General features: G+C 46.6%; 1 protein-coding gene across 2 annotated transcripts in view; it reads left to right on the forward strand.

Moving 5' to 3' along the window:
• The window catches only part of ldah (lipid droplet associated hydrolase), a 345583-nt gene that overhangs the window by 44971 nt on the left and 279369 nt on the right, over window positions 1-21243 (forward strand). The window contains exon 1 of one of the 2 annotated variants that reach the window (XM_072562468.1): window positions 12424-12480. The exons of the other annotated variant lie outside the window; for it this stretch is intronic. The gene's annotated coding sequence lies outside the window, so the exon portion shown is untranslated. Of the gene's footprint in view, window positions 1-12423; window positions 12481-21243 lie in introns of those variants that run through there. 2 annotated transcript variants of the gene reach the window in all.

Consider the following 21243-nt stretch of genomic DNA (forward strand, 5'->3'; position numbering starts at 1 on the left):
CTGAAATGTCGACTCCCCTTCTCCTCTGAATTTGCCTGACCTGCTGTGCTTTTTCCAGCTCCACTCTTTATCCATTCTGACTCTCCTGCATTTGCAGTTCTCATTATCTCCTATTTCTATATTCATTGGCAACCTCTATCATCTAGGATAAGGGCAACACTGCAATGATCTCCAAAATTCCCTCTCATCCACTCAGTTGGAAATGTATCACCATGTCTTTATTGTCCCAGGAGCAAAACCCTGGAACTTACACCTAACATTACCTACACCAAATGGACTGCTGTGGTTCAAGAAGGCAGCTGATGACCACCTACTCAAGGGAAATCATAGATGAGCAAAATGTGTTGGCCTTCTGTACAACTGGTACAACACAAGAAAGAAAATAATATGCTTTGGGACATCATAAGGATTGTGATAGGCACTATATAATTGTCTTTTGTTGTTGCATACGCATTCTACATCATAGCAGTGCGTGCAAAAACCCTTCTAATAACAAGGTTTTAATAATTAACCTGTCTTTGATAATGAAGTAACAATCTTGATTGCTGCTTATTCCTTATGGTCTACCACAGTCAGATGGATTGTTTTTATTGTGCTTGAAAACAGAAAAGGGGAAAATTCACTTCAAGTTCCCATATTTTTCCTTCTTTGCTGTCTCACCTTATGTCACAGTTAGACAATACTTTGGTTATATATCACTTCAACAATGCATTTTGAGTTTAACAAATTCTACTGATTTCCTTTTGCAATTATTTGAGGTCTCTGATTCTTTACTTTCAGAGAGTAGATTTGGATAATAGTGGCAATCTTTATTTATTTATCAATTGATTGACTCATTGATTTACCAAAATGTTGCCAGGAAGGGAGAGCTTGAATTATGAAGAGAGGCCGGATAGGCTGAGATATTTTTCACTGCAGTGTAGGAAATTGAAGGGTGACTTATAGAGGTTTATAAAAATATGAGGGATATAGATAAGGGGAATGGCAGGTGTTTTTTTTTCCATAGAGTGGAGGAGTTCAAGACAAGGGAGCATATTTTTTGTGGCAAGAGGAGAAAGATTTGAAAAAAGACATGGGGGCAATTTTTTTACGCAGAGGGTGTTTCATGTGTGGAATGAACTTGCAGAGAAAGTGATTGATGCTGGTATAGTTACAATGTTTAAAAGACATTTAGATAAGTGCATGAATAAAAAATGTTTGGAGGGATAGGAGCCAAGCGCAGGCAGGTGGAACTACTTTAGTTTAGGATTTTTGTCCACATGGACTGGTTGGACCAAAGGACCTGTTTCCATGCTGTATGACTCTATGACTGTGTGACTATACCTATATTTTCTGTCATCACTTGCAGCCAGACACAAATAAATAACACTTTGTGAATATAAATTGCAGTTTTCTTGCCTAATGAGTGACCCTGGTCCACTCCTTCTCAGACACTATTTTTTAACTTCCACAGGGTAGGGATCACTTATACATTTTCTTATTATGATGCAAATGTTTTATATTACTCCATTGTAGTATCTTCATTTTTAATTTACTAACATCTGGTTTCATTTTTTTATATTTCTTTCCATATTTGGGCCAGGTTTTCTGAAATCTACTTGTTTGATACTTTGGTTAAATCAACAACATATTCAGCTGAGGGTTAGCATGTTTGTGTAATTCATAGAAATGTGAAAACAATGAGAACTGGTCAGAAAATGAACCTAAGTATTATACATGAAAATCAACTTTTTATGGCTGTGGATTACGCATAACACCTGTTAATTTTTTTTTGTCTAAAAAGTATGAAACAGTTGACAAAAGCAACATGGTAGAAAGCATTTGCAAGGAGCTTTGCAGCATTCACATCTGTCTCACTGTTTCATCTTTTCCCGTGCTACGTGGGAGTCGGCACAATGCATTTGTACCAATTATCTTTCCAACATAAAGCTGTTTCCAGAAGTGTTCTTGAGGCATATAAATAATAAGCAAATGATAATGGCTGGGAATCCTACACTGAGTAACTCACCTCCAAAACCTGTCCGCCATCTACAAGGCAAAAGTCAGGAAAGTGATGGAACACATTCCACATAACTGGATGAGTGAAGCCCCAAACATTCAAGAAGCTTGACACCACCCAGTACAAATCAGCCTGTTTATTTGGCACCAATCCCTAAGCAATTCCCTTTATCACTTGACGAACGGCAGTACCAGTGCGTACCATCTACAAAAATTCACCAACGCTCCTTAGGCAACACTTTTAAACTCACAAACACTTCTATCTAGCAGGGCAAGGGCAGCAGATACATGGGAATATCGCCACATGCAGGCTTCCCTCCAAGCCACTCCTTATCCTGATTTGGAACTTTACCACTGTTCCTTCAGAGTTTCTGGGTCACTGGGATTCCCTCACTAAGGGCATTATGGGCCTGTCTACAACACATGGACTGCAATGGTTTGGGAAGGCTGTTCACCACCAACCTCTCAAGGACAACTCGGGATCAGCAATAAATGCTAACCCATCCACCCACACCAATATCATATAAATCAATAAAATCCAAGCAATGGGCTTCCTAAATAGAATTTGCAGGTACAATCGGGCTCTAATCTTGCATTCTGTAATGCCCCGGAGAGGTTGCAGAGTCTCTGCCTTGTGAATATATAGGAAACACCAGCTTTACACAATTAGCAACCAGACTGTTTTCGTTGTGATGTAGCACTGCAACGCTCCAACCTGCATGCGCCTGTGTTGCTCCATCTAGTGGTAACATTGGTCTTAAACAGAGGAATTGGAAAACATACAGCCCTTTTTGCTTGTGTTTTCCAATTGGTTACTTCAGAAATAAAATGTTGAAAAAGTGGAAGGATTGTTCCATTAACAACAGAAGAGATGAATGCTCAAATCCCTTTTTGGCCAAATCCCAACTAATCCCAAAATCAGATGTAGAACATGTGAAAATTTCCATCGTACTCAGACAATGCCAGGGTTGATTTAGACAAAACCAGGTCTGTAACTACTCATATGCTCTCATACACCAATGTATTTAAATTTTACGTTTCTAAGATGTGTGCAATCCTCACTGTCTAAATTGGTCTGATTTGTTTTTGATTTTAGTATTCTAAAGTATTGATGTTTAATATGATAAAAAGACCTAGTCGAGATTGTGATCAATTTATATGTATGAACATTTCTAACTGGAAACATCAAGCCATTAGTATGTATTCAGTGTCATTCAAAATGAAATGTAATATTCGAAACCTACGGGTGTGGCATAGAGAAATACCAAATTTTGAAATCTTGGAATAAGGGTTACCTGGAAGCAAATGGAACCAAAGTTAAGTGCTGAACTGTGTTACAGGCAATTGTTAAATAGGTAGTCATTTTGTTCACTGTTGTTACGAATGAAATACAGTTTAAGTTCAACTGGGATCTATAATGGATGGTCAATCCACTGTGCCATTTTATTAGCAAGACCAGATGTTTCTTCCTTCTCCAGAGAGAAATAGTCTGACCATCTCCCTCTCTTTTCTATTTTCACATCCAGACCAGGCATGCTCTCAAAGTGGTTTGTGAACTACATATTTGTACGAACTTTGATATTTAACATCAAACACAACAAGCAGCAAAGCTTTAATCTTAGATAAATTTATTGTAAAACTACTGCTACAATATTCAAGTAAAAGTGATAGGTGTACCGGTTAAAATACAAAATATTAATGTAGGTAATCATAAAAGTTGTGGGTGAAGTTGAAAATGAGATCAGTCTCTACTGGTATTGCACATCTGACTTGCTTAAAGGTTTTCTGTTTGATGTGAAGGAGTTAAATGAAACATTAAACCACAGTCAACAGCTGCAATGACTTCTATAGCCAAATAGCTGGAATTTTCTCACCCAGGTGGACTGAATCAAACAGATCATTGGTTCCATTTTTACAGCTCTACAGATTGTGGTTCTTGGTAGGCAGGTTCAACACAGCAGTCCTGAATGCATTCTTCCATTTCTCTGTTGAGTAGCAATGATTGATTCAAGGTGTTTCTCTCATGGTCGCTGCTGAAAAAGGTTTTGGTGCCTTTGTTTTTAATCATAAGCAAAGCAAAATGCCACAACGTTAATATTAAATGAGCAAATGTTCCACCAAGAAAAGATATTAATTACCTAAAGCTCATTTTTGGTCTCTTGTTTTCCCAGAAGCTTTGAATTCTCACACCTTTAGAAGGACCCATTGTTTTATCCACGGGTTAATACAATTCAATTGCTTCCCTTTTTGAGTGATGCTGAGATAAAGCAGTTCATTCACTTTGAATCAGCCCCGTGTAACAGGCTATTGTCTGCTTTGAAAGGACTTTTAAAACTTAACTTAGATGTTTGTGTTTCAAGACATAGTTGTTAAAGCAGAAATGTTCTTCGAACAGTTCTTCTTAAAAACCTGTAAAAGCAGATCTGCATGTCATTGACAATACCAACTCCTAATGGATGCACCTGGAATGGAGAATACAGCACCACGGCAAAATTATTGAGTCAGAAGTCAAACGACACCAGGTTATAGTCCAAAAGGTTTATTTGAAATCACAAGCTTTTGGAGCGCTGAACCTTTGTCAGGTGAAGTGGGGGTGAAGCCCCATTCGCTATCTGATGAAGGAGTAGCATTCCAAAAGCTTGTGATTTCAAATAAACCAGTTGGACTATAACTTGGTGTCATGTGACTTCTGACTTTGTCCACCCCAGTCCAACACTGACATCTCCACATCATTAAGTTATTGAGGTCACTGTGACTTCCTTTCTTGGTGGACTGTTCTTAATCTGATATTAATCCTATATCTCAAGGGAATATATTGCTAAGATGAACACTCACATGCGATATCTAAGCAATGTCAAAACCCTCCACAACTTCACCAAAAAAAGTCTTGGAGCTTTTAACACAGCATAAAACTCCAAGTCCATGTTTATTGCAAATCTCACAGAATTGTACCTGACTAGCTTTACCCAAAAGAGCACCACTATCATCTCTGTGTATGTCCAGAAGAGGTGGCAGTACAGTGGCATTATTGAAGAGGGAGTTACCCTGGCAGTCCTTAACATTGACTCCAGACCCTATGAAGTCTCAAGGCTTCAGGTCAAGCAGGAGCAAGGATGTAAAATGTAGGATTACACATGTAACATACCTGCCCTCAGTTGAAGAATCATTACTCTGTGTAGAACACCACTTGGTCCTTGCACTGAGTGTTACAAGGGCACAAACAATACTTCAATTTTTTGGTATGTGGGCGTTGTAGGCTATGGATTTGACAATGAATTTATGGTCATCCTTTGACTCTTATTTCCAGACTTTGGCGGGTTTTGAATGTAGGCCCCTGGAACATTATGTGGGTCTCCGGATTAACAGTCCAGCGATAATGCCACTAGACCATCGCCTCCCCTAATCATTCATCACCAACAGCTGCACTGCTGCCAATCAGGCTGGCTGCGTCCGAAAGGATAGAGCTGTGAGAATGGGTTTATAGCAGGTGGTGAAGGAACCAAAAAGAGAGAAGAAAGTTGTTTGATCTCACCCTCACCCATCTGCCTGTTGCAGATGTGTCTTTCCATGACAGTATCAGTAAGAGGGAGCACCACACAGCCCTTGTGGAGACCAAGTCTTGACTTCACTTTGGCAATATCCTCTACTGTGTTGTGTGATACCATCACCATGTTAAATGGGATATGTTGTGAACAAATCTAACAAATCAAGACTGGGCAGCCATGAGGTCCTAAGGGCCATCAGCAACAGCAGAACCACATTCAAATTGGATACTTCAAAGACATGGATTCTGACAATATTCCAGCAATAGTACTGAAGACTTGTGTAGTATAACTACAACAGCTACTTCATCAACCCCACAATGTGGAAAATTGAGTGAGTATGTCCTGTATACAAAAAGCAGGACAAGTTCTATGAGGCTAATTACAACCGTAGCCACTCTCAATCATCAGTAAAGTGCTGGAAGGTGTTATCAACAGGGCCACCATGCAGTACTTGCTTAGCAATGATCTGATGCTCAATTTGGGTTCTGCCAGGGGCACTCAGGAATAGCAGCTCAGTTGATTGGCATTACATCCACAAACATTCGCTTCTTCCACTACAATACTTGTTACAGCAGAAGTGTGTACTATCAACAAGATGAGCTGCAGAAATTCACCAATGCTCCTTAGATAGCTCCTTCCATGGCTACCACCATCTAGAGGGATAATGACAGCTGATGCTGAAAACACCACCACCTCCAAGCTCCTGACTTAGAAAGGTATTCCTGTCCCTTCACCATGGCTGAGACAAAATCCTGGAACTTCTTCCCTAACTATATTGTGGGTCAACTACACCAAGTGGACTGCAACGGTTCAAGAAGGCAGCTGATTACCACCTTCTCAAGGGCAAATAGGAATGGGCAATAAACAATGGTCCAGCCAGTGATACCCACATCCCATGAATGAATTTAATGAAAAATCAGTTTCTCTTTTCTCTTTTGCTCCAATTCAAATGTGTTGCAGACTTACAATAGTGATGAATTAGTTAGAAGGGGAACCCAACTGCAAGTCTGCCCTGTAAAGCCAGTGAGGCCTCCTGCAAGGAAACTTCAGTGACGGTCAGCGCAGCATGTTGGATAGGAAGTGCCATCCCGCAGTGAAATCTAGCTCCAGGCTTGTACTTGTATCAAGCTTGTATTGTTCAGGACAGGTTCTGCTGGTTAACAATAAACATAATATGGGTAATTAGGAATCTCAGATTAATTCAAGTGTGGAGTGTTAATATTACTTCCCGGGTGATTTGGAGGGAAATGAAATGTAGTGCCCAGGGATGATCCATCATTCTGTGAATCCTTAAGTTGTTGAACCTCTCTGTCAAGTAAGAAACTTGACATCCTTTTGGAAAATTGTAGCGAGATTATTGTGAAAATGAATAGTTCATTGGCATATCCTAAATTTACACTATACTAATATCAGCATAAATATAATGATATTATTGCTCCTATTAGCAAAAAAAGTAGAGAGGCAGAGGATATCATTCAAGGTGAATAAGTAAAAAAGTATGGGTAACGGGTAACATATGAGGAAAAATCGTTTTACAAAGTGAGTGATTGGATCATGAATGAATTGCCTGAGAAAGTGGCCAAAATGGATTCCATTGTGGCTTTCGAAAAGGAATCAGATAATTATGTGAAGAGAACAACATTTTCGGGGCTAAGGTAAAGTAAACGTGTGGATAGGAGTCTCTGAGCTGCAGAATGTTGGCATGGACTGAATGGTCACCTTCTGTGCTCTGATTATCTTATTATCCTAGGATTCTCTACTCAGATCATCTCACAAAGAAAGAGACAGAAATAACTTGCTTTATTTTAGTTAGAGCTAAAGTTAATTTCATTTCTTTTCTTTCTCTATAGCATCGACCTAACACCTACACAGTATATATTTTCGATATTAATGCTTAGTGTTGAAATCTTGTAATTACTTTCAACAAAGAGGATTACGCTTGTCAAAATAAATGCTGTTATTGTGCAGTATTCATGAATCTTTTCGCTATTCATTTTTGACTGACATATCTAATAACTCCATCAGAGCTCACTGAGAAACATCCTCAGTGAGCTCTGATGGAGAGATCACATTCATAGATTAAAAAGACAACTTGCTCCCTGCAGTCAATTCAGTCACTCTCCCATCAGGGTGAGCCTGTCAAACAGGTACTCTCCCAGGCCATTCTCAGGGGCTCCCAGTCTCTTCAGGTTGGTGATGTGATCTCCCAGCTTCTTGATCATCTTCACTTGCTCATCCAAGTAGTGCCTCTCCAGGAAGCGCATGCGTGAGGCCCTCCTCCAGCGCTGCCATTGAGGAGCATTTACTCACTGAAAAATCTTCTGTCTTCTGCCAAGCAAATATTTGAATGACAAAGACAATGTCATATTTCCTCAGTGCAAAGCCAAGTGAGACCAGCTGCTTCTAACAAACAGCAGGCAAATACTGGAAGGGTCAAGACAATGTAATATGACGGTCTGCTCAGTCTGGGATGTTTCTGGTCATTTTATACCCAGTCTATGTCAGATGCTAGTGAGGTAATCAAGCATACCTTAAGCTGGGAAAGATCATCTATCTGTGCCCTTCACATTTTCCACCCAAGTTTGATCTTTCCACAGCTTTCCCCAGGCTCTCTGCCATTTCTGATGGCAATATGCCGTGGGATACATCATGTTAAAAATATGCCACGTGCTTTCTCTGGACTGTATTGCAATGTGCCACTAGATGTGTTGAGATAATAGGAACATCCTTTCAGCAAGTTAGAAATTCTTCTCAATCACCACCTCTGTTGGTCTAACGAGCTATAATAAGGAGTTTAAGCAATGTTTGGGGCTTTTCCTGAAATATCATGAATGACCTCCTCAAAATAAAACAGCAATAAACTGGCAGAGAGTTACAGCCAGGACTTCACCACAGAAATGCTGAGAAGACCATATTTAAGGCAGAAATAGGTCAGATCAAAATAACGTTGAAATTATTCTTCAGGTCTTCAGAATTCATAGAACCATAATAAATCTTAGTTTGTGTTGGTATCATTGAAATCATACGAGGTGTACTTTTCAGTCACAAAATGGCACTCCTGGACATAAATGGTACAACATTGGGGCAGATTGCAGCTCTCTGTAATATAGGACGTTAAAGTCATTTCCTCACAATACAGCTAACTTTGGTAGAAAATATCTACGAGAGAGATTCTGGAGAAAGATAAAGGTAACTGACCAGAACAAAAAGTAAAGTTATAGAGTCACATAGCATGGAAACAGACCCTTCGGTCCAACTCATCTGCACTGACCAGGTATCCCAACCTGACCATATCCCATTTGCTAGCACTTGGCCCATATCCCACTAAATCTTTCATACTCAAATATCCATCCAGATGTAATTTAAATGCTGTAATTGTACCAGCCTCCACCACTTACTCTGGTGGCTCCTTCCATACATTCACCACCTTCTGCATGAAACATTTACCTGCCAGGTCCTTGTTAAATCTTTCCCCTCTCACCTTAAACCTATGCCCTCTCATTTTGGACTCTCTACCCTCGATAAAGATCTTGGCTATTTACCCTATCCATGCCCCTCACAATTTTATAAACCTCTATCAGGTCGCCCCTCAGCCTCCGACATTCAAGGAAAGACAGCCCCAGCCTATTCAGCATCTCCTTATAGCTCAAATCCTCCAATCACAGGAACATCCTTGTAAATCCTTTCTGCAGCCTCTCAAGTTTAACAACATTGTTCCAATAAAAAGTTGATCAGAATTGTACGCAGTATTCCAAATGTGGCCTAACCAACTTCCTGTACAGCCACAATATAATATCTCAACTCCTATGCTCAATGCACAGACCAATAAAGGCAATCGTACCAAATGCCTTCTTCACCAACCTGTCTACCTGCAATTCCACTTTCAAGAAACTATGCACCTGCACTCCAAGGTCTCTTTGTTCGGCAAGACTCCACAGAGTCCTGCCATTTAGTGCATAAGTCCTGCTCTGATTTGATTTTCCAAAATGCAGCATCTCACATTTACCTAAATTAAACTCCATCTGTCACTCCTCAGCCCACTGGCCCATCTGATGAACATCGTATTGTACTCCGATATAAGCTTCTTCACTGTCCACTAAATCACATATTTTGGTGTCATCCGCAAACATACTAATGATAACTCCGATATCCACAATCAAAACATTTATCTTCATGATGAAAAGCAGTGGACCCGGCACCAATTCTTGTGGAACACCACTGGTTACAGGTCTCCAGTCCAAAACACAATCCTCCACCACCCTCTACCTCCTACTTTCAAGCTAATTTTGTATCCAATTGGCTAGCTTGATTGGACCTAATGTGATCTAACCTGACTAACCAGTATACCAAGTGGAACCTTGAACACTTTGCTGAAGTCCATGTTGATAATGTCTATCTATCCGCCTTCATCAATCTTCATTGTGACCTCTTCAAAAAACTCAATCAAATTAATGAGACATGATTTCCCACGCACAAAGCCATGCTGACTATCTTTAATCAGTCCTTAATCAATTGTATGTAAATTCTATTCCTCAGAATCCTCTCCAACAACTTCCCTCTCATTGATGTAAGGCTCACTGGTCTATAGTACAGTTTGAGATAAATGGAACTAGCCCAGATTAAATGTTTTGCAGACAGGCCGGTGTACTCACAGTGTGAAACATTAAAAAATAAGATAATTAAGATGGACAGTAGACCTTTCTCATTTGTTTACGATTTGATCAAAATTGTAAGAGGTTTTAAGGAGGTGAATTTTGAGAACACGATTTATTTCTACTCCTGATATAGCAGGTCTGTAACATCCTAAATCCCCAACATTTACCAAACAATTAAGGTATTTTTCAATGTATAGTTTCAGTTACATCACACTGTAAACTTATGCTATAAATTCTGTGTCTTACAATTGTGTATTCCACAACCACTTGATGAAGGAGCAGCGCTCCGAAACCTAGTGCTTCCAATTAAACCTGCTGGACTATAGCCTGGTGTTGTGTGATTTTTAACTTTGTACACCCCAGTCCAACACGGGCAACTCCAAATCCCCAACATTGTGGAATTGTCAACACTAAATTTAAATATTTTCCTAAAGCTGAGACCAATTTCCTCTATTCTTCACCAGAAAGCCTCTTGGCCAACATAGGTCAATTCCAACATGAGAAATTCTACCTTCTCGAAACTAAATGATTCATGAGACAGCCCATTACCTCTATGGGCTGCTTTTCTAGAGGGGCTGAACGTCCACCAAGAAAAGTCATGGTTGCTAGGTTGTTCTACTGAAGAGTGTTATAACTGCTTATCTCCAGGGCAACCTTACTTCAGCGGTAGCTGAATTTTGCTGACTGCATTCCAGCAGGTCAGAAGCCATTCATAGCCTGTTCATTGTTATAGCTTAAGCATGTTACAAAGAAGACTGACAAAGAAGAATCTAAGAAACCCTTCAGTGGATTTTCATACAGTTGCTTTCGATGGTGTTTCAAATTTTCAATGATGTGAAGGTTGAAAACAAAGGATAAAGAGAGTGCTCCGTGCTGTAGGGGAACAGGTTAAGTACAGCAACCGGGTTTTGGATTTGTCTAATTCTCACGCCTGAAGATTAGGAAACTACAGACTGTACTGTTACCTTCCCTGGCAACAGTAAGTGAATCTGTCAAGGAAATTAGATGAGTTTTACTGGAAAAAGCATGTTTTTTAAAAAGAAATGCCACCATGAGACAGTTTTTAAATTAATATAATGATATATGTAGAAAACAAGATATTGATCGTGCAGGAGACTGAAATTCTTGTTTTCAGAATCAAGCTTACAGTATGTGGTTTTAGGTATCATCACAGTTTGGTATGGCAACTGCTCTGCCCAAGAACGCAAGAAACTACAAAAAATTACAAATGCAACCCAGTACATCACGCAAATCAGCCTTCCTTCCATTGACTTAATCTACACTTCCCTCTACTTCGAGAAAGCAACCAACATCATCAAAGACCTCTCCCACCTGATAATGCTCTCTTCCACTCACTTCTCTCACGCAGAAGATACGAAAGTCTGAAATCATGTACCAACAGATTTATGACATGTTTCTTCCCCACTGTTATCAGAATTATGAACAGACCTCAAATACTAGAGTTAATCTATCTCTCACCTTCTCTGTAGCTATAACACTATATTCTGCATTCAGTTCTTTTATCCTGATAAATGCAAGTAAGAAATGATTTGTCTGGTCTGCATGCAAAACAATACTTTTCACTGTATAACAGTACATGAGACAATAATAAATCAAATCAAAGACTGTGAGATTCAGCACAGGTTTTCTGCAATGTGCTCTTTTTAATGTTAAACGTGCTATGAAAGCTGCTTAAAAAATGTCAGTGTAAAGCTGATTGGGGGCAGGGAGGGAATCAATCGGAAAGGGGTTCATGGGGCACTTGTGAAACTCATAAATAACTTTAATAGTACAAGCGGAGTCAGAATGTATCAGATTTCTCGTGTTACACTTATAACCCCATCTTCTAAAGATGCTAACAAGTTGCCAAAATTAATATGTCTCATTCCTGATTCATATTGCTGCAATGTAGCTGTGATTATCAGAATTCACCCTCATTTGATTTTTAAAGTTGTTTAAATGACACTTAAAGCACAGGGGCAGCTGGTTGTTGATGAGGCAGTCTGGGTGTACTTCTGGAATTGACAAAGCTGTTTGAATACATGAGGCTTTCTGCAATAATTGCTATAATGCACATTACAGTAACCTTGCTGTGTTCCAATCCCAGCTATTACATTTCAACCTGGAACAAAGCAATGGTGCCCTTCAACAACAACAACAACAATAAAACAAATACTGCAGCAAATCTGCAGAGAGGGGACGGGGGAACTTTATTGTGAGGGCACGAAGGAGCGGGAGGAAGTTAGAGGACGGACTGCAACAGCTGGAGAGAAGTGGAAGAGGTAGGAGACTAAACAGACTGAAAGAGAGAATAAGAACAGATAAGACATGGGGGGGGGGAGGAGGTGGGACAATAAGGAAAGGAAAAGGAATGAGGAGAGATCGAGGGGGAGAGGGAGGAGGAGAGAGAAATAGAACGGGGGAGGGGAGAGAAGTGGAAAAGGGAGGGGGGAAAGAGAGAGGAACGGAACGGGGGGGGGGGAGAGAGAGAAATGGAACATAGTGGGGGGGGAGAGAAATGAAACATAGTGGGGGGGGGGAGAGAAAGAGAAATGGAACATAGTGGGGGGGGGAGAGAGAGAGAAATGGAACATAGTGGGGGTTAGGTAGAAAAATTGAACACTGAGGGGGAGAGAGAAATGGAACACAGTGGGGGGAGAGAGAGAAATGGAACACAGTGGGGGGGGAGAGAGAAATGGAACACAGTGGGGGGAGAGAGAGAAATGGAACACAGTGGGGGGAGAGAGAGAAATGGAACACAGTGGGGGGAGAGAGAGAAATGGAACACAGTGGGGGGAGAGAGAGAAATGGAACACAGTGGGGGGAGAGAGAGAAATGGAACACAGTGGGGGGGGAGAGAGAAATGGAACACAGTGGGGGGGAAGAGAGAAATGGAACACAGTGGGGGGGGAAGAGAGAAATGGAACACAGTGGGGGGAGAGAGAGAAATGGAACACAGTGGGGGGAGAGAGAGAAATGGAACACAGTGGGGGGAGAGAGAGAAATGGAACACAGTGGGGGGGGAGAGAGAAATGGAACACAGTGGGGGGAGAGAGAGAAATGGAACACAGTGGGGGGAGAGAGAGAAATGGAACACAGTGGGGGGAGAGAGAGAAATGGAACACAGTGGGGGGAGAGAGAGAAATGGAACACAGTGGGGGGGGAGAGAGAAATGGAACACAGTGGGGGGAGAGAGAGAAATGGAACACAGTGGGGGGAGAGAGAGAAATGGAACACAGTGGGGGGGGAGAGAGAAATGGAACACAGTGGGGGGGAAGAGAGAAATGGAACACAGTGGGGGGGGAAGAGAGAAATGGAACACAGTGGGGGGAGAGAGAGAAATGGAACACAGTGGGGGGAGAGAGAGAAATGGAACACAGTGGGGGGGGAGAGAGAAATGGAACACAGTGGGGGGGAAGAGAGAAATGGAACACAGTGGGGGGGAAGAGAGAAATGGAACACAGTGGGGGGGGGAAGAGAGAAATGGAACACAGTGGGGGGGGAAGAGAGAAATGGAACACAGTGGGGGGGGAAGAGAGAAATGGAACACAGTGGGGGGAGAGAGAGAAATGGAACACAGTGGGGGGAGAGAGAGAAATGGAACACAGTGGGGGGGGGAAGAGAGAAATGGAACACAGTGGGGGGGGAGAGAGAAATGGAACACAGTGGGGGGGGAGAGAGAAATGGAACACAGTGGGGGGGGGGGAGAGAGAAATGGAACACAGTGTGGGGTGAGAGAGAAATGGAACATAGTGGGGGGGGAGAGAGAAGTGGAACACAGTGGGGGGGGGGAGAGAGAAGTGGAACATAGTGGGGGGGGAGAGAGAAATGGAACACAGTGGGGGGGGAGAGAGAAATGGAACACAGTGGGGGGAGAGAGAGAAATGGAACACAGTGGGGGGAGAGAGAGAAATGGAACACAGTGGGGGGGGAAGAGAGAAATGGAACACAGTGGGGGGGGAGAGAGAAATGGAACACAGTGGGGGGAGAGAGAGAAATGGAACACAGTGGGGGGGGGAGAGAGAAATGGAACACAGTGTGGGGTGAGAGAGAAATGGAACATAGTGGGGGGGGAGAGAGAAGTGGAACACAGTGGGGGGGGGGAGAGAGAAGTGGAACACAGTGGGGGGGGAGAGAGAAATGGAACACAGTGGGGGGGGAGAGAGAAATGGAACACAGTGGGGGGAGAGAGAGAAATGGAACACAGTGGGGGGAGAGAGAGAAATGGAACACAGTGGGGGGGGAAGAGAGAAATGGAACACAGTGGGGGGGGAAGAGAGAAATGGAACACAGTGGGGGGAGAGAGAGAAATGGAACACAGTGGGGGGAGAGAGAGAAATGGAACACAGTGGGGGGGGAAGAGAGAAATGGAACACAGTGGGGGGGGAGAGAGAAATGGAACACAGTGGGGGGAGAGAGAGAAATGGAACACAGTGGAGGGGGAAGAGAGAAATGGAACACAGTGGGGGGGGAGAGAGAAATGGAACACAGTGGGGGGGGGGAGAGAGAAATGGAACACAGTGTGGGGTGAGAGAGAAATGGAACATAGTGGGGGGGGAGAGAGAAATGGAACACAGTGGGGGGGAGAGAGAGAAATGGAACACAGTGGGGGGGGAAGAGAGAAATGGAACACAGTGGGGGGGGAGAGAGAAGTGGAACATAGTGGGGGGGGAGAGAGAAATGGAACACAGTGGGGGGGGGGAGAGAGAAATGGAACACAGTGGGGGGAAGGGGGAGAAATGGAACACAGTGGGGGGGGAGAGAGAAATGGAACACAGTGGGGGGGGAGAGAGAAATGGAACACAGTGGGGGGGAAGGGGGAGAAATGGAACACAGTGGGGGGGAAGGGGGAGAAATGGAACACAGTGGGGGGGAAGAGAGAAATGTAACACAGTGGGGGGAAGGGGGAGAAATGGAACACAGTGGGGGGGAAGGGGGAGAAATGGAACACAGTGGGGGGGGGGAGAAATGGAACACTGGGGGGGGGGAGGGGGAGAAATGGAACACAGTGGGGGGGGAAGAGAGAAATGGAACACAGTGGGGGGGGAGAGAGAAGTGGAACATAGTGGGGGGGGAGAGAGAAATGGAACACAGTGGGGGGGGGGGAGAGAGAAATGGAACACAGTGGGGGGAAGGGGGAGAAATGGAACACAGTGGGGGGGGAGAGAGAAATGGAACACAGTGGGGGGGGAGAGAGAAATGGAACACAGTGGGGGGGGAGAGAGAAATGGAACACAGTGGGGGGGGAGAGAGAAATGGAACACAGTGGGGGGAAGGGGGAGAAATGGAACACAGTGGGGGGGAAGGGGGAGAATGGAACATAGTGGGGGGGAGGGGGAGAAATGGAACACAGTGGGGGGGAGGGGGAGAAATGGAACACAGTGGGGGGGAGGGGGAGAAATGGAACACAGTGGGGGGGAAGGGGGAGAAATGGAACATAGTGGGGGGGGGGAGAGAGAAATGGAACACAGTGGGGGGGGAGAGAGAAATGGAACACAGTGGGGGGGGAGAGAGAAATGGAACACAGTGGGGGGGGGAGAGAGAAATGGAACACAGTGGGGGGGGGAGAGAAAAATGGAACACAGTGGGGGGGGGAGAGAGAAATGGAACACAGTGGGGGGGGGAGAGAGAAATGGAACACAGTGGGGGGAAGGGGGAGAAATGGAACACAGTGGGGGGGAAGGGGGAGAAATGGAACACAGTGGGGGGGAAGGGGGAGAAATGGAACATAGTGGGGGGGGGAGAGAGAAATGGAACACAGTGGGGGGGGAGAGAGAAATGGAACACTGGGGGGGGGAGAGAGAAATGGAACACAGTGGGGGGGGGAGAGAAAAATGGAACACAGTGGGGGGGGGGAGAGAGAAATGGAACACAGTGGGGGGGGAGAGAGAAATGGAACACAGTGGGGGGGAAGGGGGAGAAATGGAACACAGTGGGGGGGAAGGGGGAGAAATGGAACATAGTGGGGGGGAGGGGGAGAAATGGAACACAGTGGGGGGGGAGAGAGAAATGGAACACAGTGGGGGGGAAGGGGGAGAAATGGAACACAGTGGGGGGGAAGGGGGAGAAATGGAACACAGTGGGGGGGAAGGGGGAGAAATGGAACACAGTGGGGGGGGGGGAGAAATGGAACACTGGGGGGGGGAGGGGGAGAAATGGAACATAGTGGGGGGGAAGGGGGAGAAATGGAACACAGTGGGGGGGAAGGGGGAGAAATGGAACATAGTGGGGGGGAGAGAGAAATGGAACATAGTGGGGGGGAAGGGGGAGAAATGGAACACAGTGGGGGGGAAGGGGGAGAAATGGAACACAGTGGGGGGGAGAGAGAGAGAAATGGAACATAGTGGGGGGGAAGGGGGAGAAATGGAACACAATGGGGGGGAAGTGGGAGAAATGGAACATAGTGGGGGGGGGAGAGAGAAACGGAACATAGTGGGGGTGGGAGAGAGAGAAATGGAACATAGTGGGGCGGCAAGAGAAATGGTACATAGTGAGTGGAGCAGAGAGAAATGGAACATAGTGAAGGGGGAGAGAGAAATGGAAAATAGTGGGGGGGAGGTGAGAGAAATGGTACATAGTGAGGGAGAGAGAGAAATGGAACACAGTGGGGGGGAGAGAGAAGTGGAACACAGTGGGGGGGGAAGGGGAGAGAAATGGAACACAGTGGGGGGGGAGAGAGAAATGGAACACAGTGGGGGGGGAGAGAGAAGTGGAACACAGTGGGGGGGGAAGGGGAGAGAAATGGAACACAGTGGGGGGGGAGAGAGAAATGGAACACAGTGGGGGGGGGAGAGAGAAATGGAACACAGTGGGGGGGGGAGAGAGAAATGGAACACAGTGGGGGGGGAGAGAGAAATGGAACACAGTGGGGGGGGAGAGAGAAATGGAACACAGTGGGGGGGAGGTAAGAGAAATGGAACACAGTGGGGGGAGAGAGAAATGGAACACAGTGGGGGGGAGGTAAGAGAAATGGAACACAGTTGGGGGGGGAGAGAGAGAAATGGTACATAGTGAAGGGGGAGAGAGAAATGAAACATAGTGAGGGAGGGTGTAGAGAAATGGAACATAGTGGGGGTGTGGAGAGAGAAATAGGACACAGTGGGGGGGAGCGAGATGGAACACAGTGGAGTTGGGAGAGAAATGGTACACAGGACGGGAAATGGAACATCGTGGGGGGGGGGGGGGAAGAGAAAAATGGAACATAGTGAAGGGGTAGAGAGAAATGGTAACACAGTGGGGGGGAAGAGAGAAATGGAACACAGTGGGGGGGAAGAGAGAAATGGAACACAGTGGGGGGGGAGAGAGAAATGGAACACAGTGGGGGGGGGAAGAGAGAAATGGAACACAGTGGGGGGGGAAGAGAGAAATGGAACACAGTGGGGGGGAAGAGAGAAATGGAACACAGTGGGGGGGGAGAGAGAAATGGAACACAGTGGGGGGGGAGAGAGAAATGGAACACAGTGGGGGGGAAGAGAGAAATGGAACACAGTGGGGGGGGGAGAGAGAAATGGAACACAGTGGGGGGGGAGAGAGAAATGGAACACAGTGGGGGGGGGAGAGAGAAATGGAACACAGTGGGGGGGAGAGAGAAATGGAACACAGTGGGGGGGAAGAGAGAAATGGAACACAGTGGGGGGGGGAGAGAGAAATGGAACACAGTGGGGGGGGAGAGAGAAATGGAACACAGTGGGGGGGGGAGAGAGAAATGGAACACAGTGGGGGGGAAGAGAGAAATGGAACACAGTGGGGGGGGGGAGAGAGAAATGGAACACAGTGGGGGGGGAGAGAGAAATGGAACACAGTGGGGGGAGAGAGAGAAATGGAACACAGTGGGGGGGGGAGAGAGAAATGGAACACAGTGGGGGGGGAGAGAGAGAAATGGAACACAGTGGGGGGGGGGAGAGAAATGGAACACAGTGGGGGGGGAGAGAGAAATGGAACACAGTGGGGGGGGAGAGAGAAATGGAACACAGTGGGGGGAGAGAGAGATGGTAACACAGTGGGGGGGGAGAGAGAAATGGAACACAGTGGGGGGGGGAGAGAGAAATGGAACACAGTGGGGGGGGAGAGAGAAATGGAACACAGTGGGGGGGGAGAGAGAAATGGAACACAGTGGGGGGGGAGAGAGAAATGGAACACAGTGGGGGGGGGAGAGAGAAATGGAACACAGTGGGGGGGGGAGAGAGAAATGGAACACAGTGGGGGGGGAGAGAGAAATGGAACACAGTGGGGGGGGGAGAGAGAAATGGAACACAGTGGGGGGGAAGAGAGAAATGGAACACAGTGGGGGGGGGGAGAGAGAAATGGAACACAGTGGGGGGGGAGAGAGAAATGGAACACAGTGGGGGGAGAGAGAGAAATGGAACACAGTGGGGGGGGGAGAGAGAAATGGAACACAGTGGGGGGGAGAGAGAGAAATGGAACACAGTGGGGGGGGGGAGAGAAATGGAACACAGTGGGGGGGGAGAGAGAAATGGAACACAGTGGGGGGGGAGAGAGAAATGGAACACAGTGGGGGGAGAGAGAGATGGTAACACAGTGGGGGGGGAGAGAGAAATGGAACACAGTGGGGGGGGGAGAGAGAAATGGAACACAGTGGGGGGGGAGAGAGAAATGGAACACAGTGGGGGGGGAGAGAGAAATGGAACACAGTGTGGGGTGAGAGAGAAATGGAACACAGTGGGGGGGGAGAGAGAAATGGAACACAGTGGGGGGAAGGGGGAGAAATGGAACACAGTGGGGGGGGAGAGAGAAATGGAACACAGTGGGGGGGGAGAGAGAAATGGAACACAGTGGGGGGAAGGGGGAGAAATGGAACACAGTGGGGGGGGAGAGAGAAATGGAACACAGTGGGGGGGGAGAGAGAAATGGAACACAGTGGGGGGGGAGAGAGAAATGGAACACAGTGGGGGGAAGGGGGAGAAATGGAACACAGTGGGGGGGGAGAGAGAAATGGAACACAGTGGGGGGGGAGAGAGAAATGGAACACAGTGGGGGGGCGAGAGAGAAATGGAACACAGTGGGGGGGGGAGAGAGAAATGGAACACAGTGGGGGGGGGAGAGAGAAATGGAACACAGTGGGGGGAAGGGGGAGAAATGGAACACAGTGGGGGGGGAGAGAGAAATGGAACACAGTGGGGGGGGGGGAGAAATGGAACACTGGGGGGGGGGAGGGGGAGAAATGGAACATAGTGGGGGGGAAGGGGGAGAAATGGAACACAGTGGGGGGGAAGGGGGAGAAATGGAACATAGTGGGGGGGAGAGAGAAATGGAACATAGTGGGGGGGAAGGGGGAGAAATGGAACACAGTGGGGGGGAAGGGGGAGAAATGGAACATAGTGGGGGGGGAGAGAGAAACGGAACATAGTGGGGGTGGGAGAGAGAGAAATGGAACATAGTGGGGCGGCAAGAGAAATGGTACATAGTGAGTGGAGCAGAGAGAAATGGAACAGGGGGGTGGAGAGAGAGAAATGGAACATAGTGAAGGGGGAGAGAGAAATGGAAAATAGTGGGGGGGAGGTGAGAGAAATGGTACATAGTGAGGGAGAGAGAGAAATGGAACACAGTGGGGGGGGAGAGAGAAGTGGAACACAGTGGGGGGGGAAGGGGAGAGAAATGGAACACAGTGGGGGGGGAAGGGGAGAGAAATGGAACACAGTGGGGGGGGAGAGAGAAATGGAACACAGTGGGGGGGGAGAGAGAAGTGGAACACAGTGGGGGGGGAAGGGGAGAGAAATGGAACACAGTGGGGGGGGAGAGAGAAATGGAAAATAGTGGGGGGGAGGTGAGAGAAATGGTACATAGTGGGGGGGGAGAGAGAAGTGGAACACAGTGGGGGGGGGGAGAGAGAGAAATGGAACACAGTGGGGGGGGAGAGAGAAATGGAACACAGTGGGGGGGAGAGAGAGAAATGGAACACAGTGGGGGGGGAGAGAGAAGTGGAACACAGTGGGGGGGGAAGGGGAGAGAAATGGAACACAGTGGGGGGGGAAGGGGAGAGAAATGGAACACAGTGGGGGGGGAGAGAGAAGTGGAACACAGTGGGGGGGGAAGGGGAGAGAAATGGAACACAGTGGGGGGGGAGAGAGAAATGGAACACAGTGGGGGGGGAGAGAGAAGTGGAACACAGTGGGGGGGGAAGGGGAGAGAAATGGAACACAGTGGGGGGGGAGAGAGAAATGGAACACAGTGGGGGGGGAGAGAGAAATGGAACACAGTGGGGGGGGGAGAGAGAAATGGAACACAGTGGGGGGGGGGAGAGAGAAATGGAACACAGTGGGGGGGGAAGGGGAGAGAAATGGAACACAGTGGGGGGGGAGAGAGAAATGGAACACAGTGGGGGGGGAGAGAGAAATGGAACACAGTGGGGGGGGAAGGGGAGAGAAATGGAACACAGTGGGGGGGGAGAGAGAAATGGAACACAGTGGGGGGGGGAGAGAGAAATGGAACACAGTGGGGGGGGAAGGGGAGAGAAATGGAACACAGTGGGGGGGAAGAGAGAGAAATGGAACACAGTGGGGGGGGAGAGAGAAATGGAACACAGTGGGGGGGGAGAGAGAAATGGAACACAGTGGGGGGGGGAGAGAGAAATGGAACACAGTGGGGGGGGGAGAGAGAAATGGAACACAGTGGGGGGGAAGAGAGAAATGGAACACAGTGGGGGGGGAGAGAGAAATGGAACACAGTGGGGGGGGAGAGAGAGAAATGGAACACAGTGGGGGGGGGAGAGAGAAATGGAACACAGTGGGGGGGGGAGAGAGAAATGGAACACAGTGGGGAGGGGAGAGAGAAATGGAACACAGTGGGGGGGGAGAGAGAAATGGAACACAGTGGGGGGGGGGAGAGAGAAATGGAACACAGTGGGGGGGGGAGAGAGAAATGGAACACAGTGGGGGGGGGAGAGAGAAGTGGAACACAGTGGGGGGGGAGAGAGAAATGGAACACAGTGGGGGGGGAGAGAGAAATGGAACACAGTGGGGGGGGGAGAGAGAAATGGAACACAGTGGGGGGGGGAGAGAGAAATGGAACACAGTGGGGGGGGAGAG

Source organism: Chiloscyllium punctatum, chromosome 3 (assembly GCF_047496795.1).
Source record: "Chiloscyllium punctatum isolate Juve2018m chromosome 3, sChiPun1.3, whole genome shotgun sequence".
Classification (NCBI taxonomy): domain Eukaryota; kingdom Metazoa; phylum Chordata; class Chondrichthyes; order Orectolobiformes; family Hemiscylliidae; genus Chiloscyllium; species Chiloscyllium punctatum.